The sequence below is a fragment of the Oryza glaberrima genome, chromosome 10, assembly GCF_000147395.1.
Source record: "Oryza glaberrima chromosome 10, OglaRS2, whole genome shotgun sequence".
NCBI lineage: Eukaryota > Viridiplantae > Streptophyta > Magnoliopsida > Poales > Poaceae > Oryza > Oryza glaberrima.
In genome coordinates, this window is record NC_068335.1 from 7805103 (window position 1) to 7814667 (window position 9565).

A 9565-nucleotide genomic window follows, 5' to 3' on the forward strand; every position below is an offset into this window, starting at 1 on the left:
AGATTAGAAAACTTTCAACTTGGATTTGAAAACTTTTTAACTCTAGATTTGAAAATTTTTAAGTTAAGATTTGAAAATTTTCAAGTCAAGATTTAAAAAAATTTCAACTCAAAACATTTTGAAGAAAAACACGTGTGCTAAAGATTAAAAAAGAGTAATCAGAAAAAAGCTAAAAAATCGCCAAAAAAACAAAAAAAAAGGTGTGGGGAGGAGCCACCAGCTGGCGCGCGCGCCAGCAACGTTGCTGGCGTGCACGCGCGAATTAGATTTTGCGTTACCAAACGGGATTGCTTGAAAACATTTCCGACAATTTTTTTTTCTCCAAAAACCTTTTAAATTACTTAATATCGGATCGTCTTGATATTCATGCATGGGTGGGAAATTTCTTTTTCATAAGTAGGCGCGGGTTGTGGAGTTGGACCCCCAACCTACAGGGACAACTCTCGCGCTGCAACCATCTGGCTACACATGCATTTTATTAGTTGCATACACTTTAATAATTTTATATTTGTAATCTTTTTTGAAAAAATAACAAATGTTTTATGGAAGAATCTTTCCATCGGGCACCCGATGCCCCTACAAAAATCGGTCGGTTAAATATTCCAGTTGGCCAACAAGTGAAACAACAAGTTATATAAGGTTAACAAAAAAAATCGGCAACTAAAGCATTTAAAAAAAATATGTAACATGGTGAAGATACACGTTGTGGGTGAAAAGGGAACCAGGGTACCCCATTTCCCCGATAAATTAAGTGATTGTCTGTGAAATTGGTGTTGGAGGCATGTCATGAGTACCTTCAACTGAGGTTGCCAAAACCTGATGGATGTTGACGGCTGTTAAGTACCAATTTAACGCCGTCAATACCTGTATAAAACCACAAAAGTAAAACATCCAATGTAGTGGTAGGGTTTATTTCTAACCATTTCCACGAGTGTTGGTGTATATATGGATATAGGTGACGAACCACCAAAGTTGAGACAAAAGATACATAGAGAAGGAGGTGAATTAAACTTCCATATTCAAGCCTATGGAGTTTTGGACCTACAAACCTAATGAAACACATTCAAATGGGCAAATTGCAAGTACATTTGGGCTGAGGGGTTCTCCACCAGAGCCCACGAGAAAATTCGGAGCAAAACGGGCCAGCAAAGGTTTGGCCGAACCAAGTGGTTCGGCCGAACCCGTAGCTGCGCCGTTCGGTCCCAAATTTCACAGGCCGGGAGTTAGCAACTTGCTATGACGGTTTCTACCGACTTTACCTGAATATTCGTCATCAGCTGAACACATGGCAAGAGGAGAGTGAAGATGCCATTTAGATGCTTAGCATCTCTACATTCCCAAGGCATCTCTCCACCTATAAATACCCCTCTCTCCCTCATTCGCAACACACCAAAGCATGAGCTGAATTACAAGAGGCTCTAGTGTACTTTATTGTATATTAGAATAGGGAGAGAGTAAAGTAGAAGGAATTGGAGGAATCCCGGAGTTGTCGGTAATCTCCTCTTACTTTTGTATCTTGTTAATTATTCTGCTTTAATAGAATATCATTCTGAGTAATTAAGATTTACTTAGTGAGAATTACTTCTTGATTAGTTCCTAATTAGCATACGGGATCATTGTTCACTATAGTCCATTTATTTATAGTGATTGCTTTAGTAATCGACACTAGAGTAGTTATTAATTGCGTAGACACGGTGTCTGGATAATTAATCTCCAGTGGTTGCTGCCTATCCCATAGTACGTTTGAAGTGGGTGTAGAGGTGGTGATAGCCCTCGAGAGCACTTAAGTCCTCCCTGTCTAGGTATGTAGTAGAGCGACATCTGAGAACAGCGGGTAGGATTAAAGTTAAGCTTTCCCTTGACACTGTTTCTCATTAGGAAATCCTCTTTGCCCTCTGCCCACATTAGCTTTGTGTCCTTGGATGAACCAGACGATGGCATAATCACACACGTTCCCTTGGATTTGATACCCTTGAAATACTCTGTAGGGGAAGTGCTACATCGGTATATCCATACGTTTGCGGATTCTATCTGTGACGTTAAGAAATACTGACAATTTACTTGAGCGAAGCGCCAACCGAAGACCAAGGCCTTTGCCTTGGGCGAACCCATCGCCAGACGCCTAGACACGTTCACCACCATGCCACTTGAGAGCCCATAAAAAGCCCGTTAGGGAGCCCAGGATAGAATAGATACTACCTACCCTCATAAGTGATGTGCCATGGCTACCATTGATACAACCGTTGCTCACATCAAGATCAAGATGCCTAAGTGCTGGAATCATATTCGAACACCTATTACATTGCTGATTTCAAACGTCCGCCAAATATGTATACGAGCTCCGTTTTGGGTCCATGAGTATTTGATGGTAAGCTCTCGGAGTCCTCTTTCTAACGGATCCAGCCTCATCTCCAAACTCCATCTTTATTGGCCGCAATCATAGAACAAGGTGCTGCATCACCTATAATGGGCCTATGGGCTTGTAACTTTAGGGACTTGTCGTGGACGCGTTGCTCCAATGGGGTCGGCTTTCGGGACATTGCTAGTGGGGAGGCGTGGTGAGTGGCGGACCTTCTTCCAGTGCCACCATGGGACGCACCCGACGATGGCACCGTCGTAGGTGGGCAGCTCGAAGGAGGCCGCCTTGGAGGGGTCGAACAGGGAAGGCAACGTGCTGAGCTTGATGGCTGGGACGCGTCGGCGTCGGTGTCAAGGTCCATGGAGTCCGCGGCCTCCTCCACCTCGCAGCGCTTGCGCTTCCCGTGCTCGTAGCGGAGGCCCTTGTTCGGTCCTCCCCTCCGCCCGCTATCACCGCTCCAGCCTTCGCTCCTCGCTATCCGCGAATGGATCAAGGTGAGGAGAAAGGGAGAGAGATGGAGGATGAAGAAGGAAAGGATAGAGGTTGACGTGTGGTTCCACGTGTCAGTGAGTCTCATAATATTTTTTAATGATTAATGGGTGTTGACGCGAAAAATTTGGTCGTTAACAATGGGTCATACATATTTTTTTAATTCTAATGCCACATAAGCGTCACCTCAACACCACGTAGGATGGAAACTAGGTTAGCAATGCCAATTAGACACCACATCACCGAAACCGCCCTCCAAAACCAACAAGGGAGTCACATTGCACCGTTTTAATAGTTGGGATGTCGATATATCCCGTATTGTGATTAAGGGGTATGAATCAGATTTGGCCACTAGTTAAGGGAGACAATGTGAATTTATTCCGAGAGAAAAAGAGAGAGATGAAGAAAGAAAGTGAGACTTTGGCTGTGGGCCGAGGTTGAGAGGGGTGGACTTTGGGCAAAAATGGCCCAAAGGGAGAGAGGATCTATTTTTAGGTTTTCTATTTCATTTTACTCTGAAATTGGTTTTTGTTGCTTAATAAATATTTCCGGTGCTCTAAAAATTCGAGTACAAATAGAGGGCTCCTTTTAGACCATGGAGAATTTAAGAAAAATACTCCAAGCCACATTCAAAATTTTCTTGTACGCATTTTAATATTTGCCATTTTATTTTAGACTTTTAATAATTTATATTATTCGTTTTAGAAAGCGGTTTTTAAAATGGGATGAATTTATCAGGATGTGACAACTGTCACCATCAACGGCCTACCTCTACAAATCCGTGGCATATAGCACCAATTAATGATATCTAATAATTTAAGCACCGCGCTTATATTCTAAATATTACTCTACACCTCTGCAGATGGCATAGAGCAATTATAAACAAACACTAAGCCAATACCATTGCATATCTCTAGTAAGCTAGCCACATAATTAATATGAGACAAGTATAAACTAAAGCTAGTACTTGAATAATTATGTGAATAAAGTAAAGGACAAAAACTATATAAAGAAGAATATTTCTTGAATGGATAAATTCTTACAAGAAAGTTAAGAGCTACTAGAATCATACTCGAATTCTCCGGAAGACTTGAAGAACTAAGACGACTATTCTAATTCTAACTCTATTAGCACTCAGGGCCGGTCCTAAGATTTTGGTGACCTAGGGCAAAACTAACAGCGGAGGACCTTAATATAAATATCTAAATAATTATTAATATAATTTTTTCAAAACTTTTTGACCATTATGTCTTCTGTGATTCTATCAACCTCTTCTGCATGCTTATCTTTTTTTTAAGCCTGGTGCATACTTTCTCACTGACAACGTAATATGAGAAATAGATAGATAGTTGAAATGAATATTAGTGGTTGAACTCATAAATTACAAAGCTACATAAGGACTAAATTAATTCAAATATATCTTGCCAATTATCAGTCCATGCTTTATCGCTGTTGTCTATTATTATCGCAGTGAAATATCTGGCACATAATGGAGTTTGTATGATGGGGGGTGCTATCTCGCGCGTACACGTCGGCTCCTCTACTGGCACGCATGCCAGCTGGTGTCCTCCCTCCCCAAAGCGCTTTCTTTTTTTTCCTTTTCTGTTTCTCTTTCCAATTTGGCGCCCCCTTCTCTCGGTGCATTTTCCTTTTCTTTTTACGCGTCTTTTTCTGATTTTTTTTAATCTTCAGCACACATGTTTCCAAATCTAGGTTGAAAGTATTCAAATGTCGACTTGAAAGCTTTCTAATTTGAATTGAAAGTTTCGAATCACGAGTTGAAAGTTTTCAAATTTTGGCATGAAAGTTTAAATTTCGAGTTGAAAATTTTAAAATTTAAGTTGAAAGTTTGCAAATCTGAGTTGAAAGTTTTTCAATTTTGTGTTGAAGGTTTTCAAATTTTTGTTGAACATTTTAAAATTTTGAGTTCAAAGTTTTGAATTTTTAACTGAAAAGTTCATATTTTGAGTTGAAAATTTTCAAATTTTGAGTTTAGAGTTTTTAATTTTGAGTTGATAGTTTTAAATTTCTAGTAGAAAGTTTTAAAATATGGGATATGGTTTCAAATTTTTAGTAGGAAGTTCTAAATTTCATTGGAAAGTTTCAAATTTTACGTATATATATTTTCAAACTTTTATTAAAAAGAAAACAACCTTAAAAAAAAGAGAAAAGCTTACTTTAAACACGGTCATTATCCAAAGAGATAATCCATGAAATGCCATTGTCAAGCGTCTAAGTCCCAGAAATGCCATCGGCAAGTATGAGTTCCAAGAAATGCCATCGTACAAACGATTTTGTCCCAAAAATGCCATCGCCGTTAGGGTTGCGTCCATTCCGTGCCGTTAAATACACTATTCATCCTATAGAACTTAACGGCGCAGAATGGACGAAACCCTAACAGTGATGGCATTTTTGGGACAAAGTCGTTTGTATGATAACATTTCTTGGAACTCACACTTGTCGATAACATTTCTGGGACAGACGCTTGTCAATGGCATTTCATGGATTATCTCTTATCGAAAACAAATCCCATTAGTTACGTTAGATGTGTTAGATGGTAACTATCCACTGTCATGGCATGTACAGAGGTATAGTCTAATATGAACTCTCTATACTAATTAATGTCACTAGAGACTATCCTCCTATAGAAACAATGAGATTTCTAAACCATTAATGCACTAAATATTTTTTTATTATACTTCTTTCCTTTTCTACACTCTCATGCAACAAATTTTCCGTTAAGAAATGCTAAGAGTCGACTCTGAGCCGTTGTCATGCGTAGCAAGATTTTTCTCATTTCTTCTCTCTCTTTCTTTCACGCCACCAAATTTACTTGCATGATAACGAAGAGAGCCTGTTATTAGACACCATTATACATGCCCTTAGGTACTGGTGAAACTACAGAAAAAGAACATGAGGTCAGGAGCCACGTGCCTCGTCACAGTTGGAACGAAAACCACGTGCGCGCGAGTTCTTTTACCAGCGTGTACGCACGAATTAGAAAATCTATTGTTTGATTGCATCCATAGATTGGCCCCTTATGGCTTTACCACTTTCATGAACGGACCGTGTTGATTTAGGGCTTTGAGGGTTTTTTAAGTGCAATCAAACAATCTGAGGAGTAAATATTCCCGTATGAGGCATAGTAGGGGATGGGCCTCGTCACCGAATCAAATTCGTGTACAAGTTTATCTCTCTAACCTAACCCTAGAATTTTCCGGCTTCGATTCCTCTCGTTTAGAGATTAATCTCCTTTCCCCATGCCTGTATAAAGGATCCCCTAGCCGTCCTCCTTCGTTTGTCTCAAGTCCTAGCTATCGCCGTTGCTTCTAGCACCCTAGCCGCGTCTACCCTAGTGCCGCCGTCGTTGCCGTTGCTCCAGCCGCGCCGCGTCACCGTCTCAGCCGCTGCCTTCGGTCACCGTCGCCGCCATCGGGATCACGAGGAGGAGCCGCACACCGTCCACCCTTCGGTCGAAGCTCAGCCGAGATCGCCATCGCCTCGACCTCGTCACCGGCCGTCTTCCGTCGGCCCATCTAATGTCCAGCGTCGCTAATGATCGCTACTCACTCGCGCGGGGCGGCTTAATGTTCAAGATCGCCAGCACAACAGCATGTCCGTCGTAGCAGCTGCTACATGCCTACGCTCGGCCGGGGGCCCTGGGATTCGGGGGCCTAGTGCGGCGGATAGTCTAGTTGATATACAGTGATTGCTTTGTTTTATCTAAAATTACTGGATTCTTGTTCTGTTAGCATGAAAATTTGTTGAGGCATCTTGGTATACTGAAGGAAATCATCCGTTTAGCATTGAATTTTGTGCTACTGGCAGGAAAGAAATCAAGTTACATGTGTGATTTGGCATAACTTAATAATAGCATGGTAAAGAACAAGATTGAGTGTTTGATTTGGTAGAATAGCCTGTTTGTTCGTAAGCTCCAGCAGTTAACAGATCGTAAGCTCTTCTTCACTGAAAATACTCTGGTACATGGCTTGTAACTTCAGTTTCATTTTTTTCAGTTAACAAGATAGGATGGCCCTTACACTACTGACAAAATGGTAATTTCATTTTCAATCCATCATTTATCTATCCGTACTATCATTATGGCTTCTTGCACACACTTGATCTTTTCTTCTAACATATTTGATGAACCCTGAGTTTCACTTGACACTCAAGGCTGTTGTTGGCCCGATCTTTCGGTGAGTTGAAGGTAACTACGATTTGGGAGAAACGTTGACGACTCGACCCAATCTTTCGGTGAGTTGAAGGTAACTACGATTTGGGAGAAACGTTGACGACCCGACTACAACCGTACGAGACGTTGTTGTGTTGTGCCTTAGCGATCGATACACCTCTCCGTGGGTTATTGATCTTGCCGGTGCAAATCAACCCTATTCCTGCAAGCAAATCGGAGAAACAAGTAAGAACAAGATAAAAGCAATCTGATATTGCAAATGAGAGTTGAATACAACTGATAAGTTGGGGTTCCGAAGAACAAGCAGACGGACGGTCTAGCCGACACGCGCGCTGCAAGCAAATAGCAATGGCTAAACTTTAATCTATCAAAACCCCAGAAACCCTGAAGGGGTACCTACCTATTTATAGGGGCGGGAGGATGACGAAAGGGTGCCAAGGGTCGTTCTCCACCTGGTTGGGGCGCACCCCACATGGGCCCCACTTGGGCCGGGGTCCCAAACAAAGTTACAAGCCTAGAGGCTAAAGACAGGTGACGCAGCACCTTGTTTATGTGATTGTGGCCAAACGACATGGAATTTGGTGATGAAGCTGGATCGGTTGGAAAGAGGGCTCCGAGAGCTTTCCATCAAATACTCATGGGTTAAAAACGGAGGTCGTATGCTGATTCGGCGACTGTTTGAAGTTAGCAGTGTAACAGGTGGCCGAATCAGATTCCAACATTTGGAGGACTTTCTTGATATATTCTTGTTCATCCATGACATGAGCAATGGTTGTATCCGTAGTAGCCATGGTCACATCAATATTCAACTTAGGATGTGTTTAGTTCCACGCTAAAATTGAATGTTTGAAGCAATTGGAATGATGTGACGGAAAACTTGGAAGTTTGTGTGTGTAGGAAAGTTCGATGTGACGGAAAAGTTAGAGGTTTGAAGATAAAAGTTGGAATCTAAACATGACCTTATTGTATTCCGCCACACCTTCTTAAGCAAGGAGATGAATTTTCCATTATTTTTTTGTGCTCAATGTAAGTATTAGTAGCTGAGCACACTTGGTATCATTAAGATTTGTTAAAACCAGATGATACCCCGCACGTTGCTGTGGAATACTCATGTGTAATATGTAAACTTAAAAAGTATATCAAAAGTACATTTGTGTAATAAGAAAATGCGTGATTCATATAGTACAGAAATATTATGTGATAGTCTGAAGCATCAAAGTACCATTCATGGGTGCAAACGACTGGTGATGCTGTGGTATAATCTAATGCATATATAGATTAGATTATTAAAGGAAATAGTTTTTTTACAGTGAATTATATTATTAAATCATGTCTGAGTGGAATAAACAGATTAAACTGTAATTATTTTTTTTAGCTCTAGGCTAGTGCCTTAAAACTAATTAAACTGCCATCTAAAGTACTAACTTCGGTCTGTGGAGTTGGAGCAGTGCAGCAAGTCTTCGGATGAAACACCGTGTTAAGATGACACAAAAAGTAGGTGCCTACAACATGTAGAACATACGGCAATAACAACAAAACAAAGTACAATTCCATGAAATATTTTCATGTTTTGAAAGGGTCAGTTTTACCTCATACTTGAGCACTACATATATATTTTACTGACTAAACAGATATATAACTGAAATTATTCCTAATACAACATTGTGCCTTAATACAATTTTAGTGAACTAAAGAGAAAATGTGATATCTGACGGATGACTCGGAAAGCAAGGAGAAAGCAATATGTAGCATAAACAGAAATTAATGACCATAATATCAATAAACTTACCATATGGGGGTTAGAAAAACTGAGATCTAGAAGTTGGCGAGAAAAAGTTTTAAGCACCGGGATAATCAAATTATTATATGCATTACTGCCGATGGCGATCAAGGGCATTTCTGTTTTGAGGTTGATCACATCAGCTGATGCGATTTACATTCTTGGACTACATTGAAACCTCAGACAAAACAAAATCCGAAGAATAAAGTTACATCAATCACGAAATTGTAGCTTACAATCCTGAACTTATAGTAGAAACATCATATAGCAAGGAAGGATAGCATGCCAGATCCTGGAATCAATATATGTACCTAAATTAAGTTCATTGTTAAATAATCACACATGACCTTGCAATTGCAGTCTATGATAGTATACACATGAAAATTCTGACGGTGTTTTTATAGAAGAAATACTTAGTACCTCTTGCAACGAAGATATCGTAGGATGATTATATAATAATATCTTGAAAGCCAGTGACCATGAACGAATATGAGGTACCGATATATTGGGATATTTTCTTGATAGAGGAATCATATGGAAAAACCCAATCAGTCACTGCTTTGGATGGGAATGTTATGGGTAGTGACCTCAGTAATAGCCCATAACTGCTGCTACAATGATAGTAGGCAATAGGAGTAGGAACGAACTGCTCAAGGTTTAGTGGGAGGGAGAGGCCGTTTCCAGTGAGGGTGGTGAAGTAGGAAAACAATCGAAGTAATCAGAGCAGACTATTATGCTGAGGAAG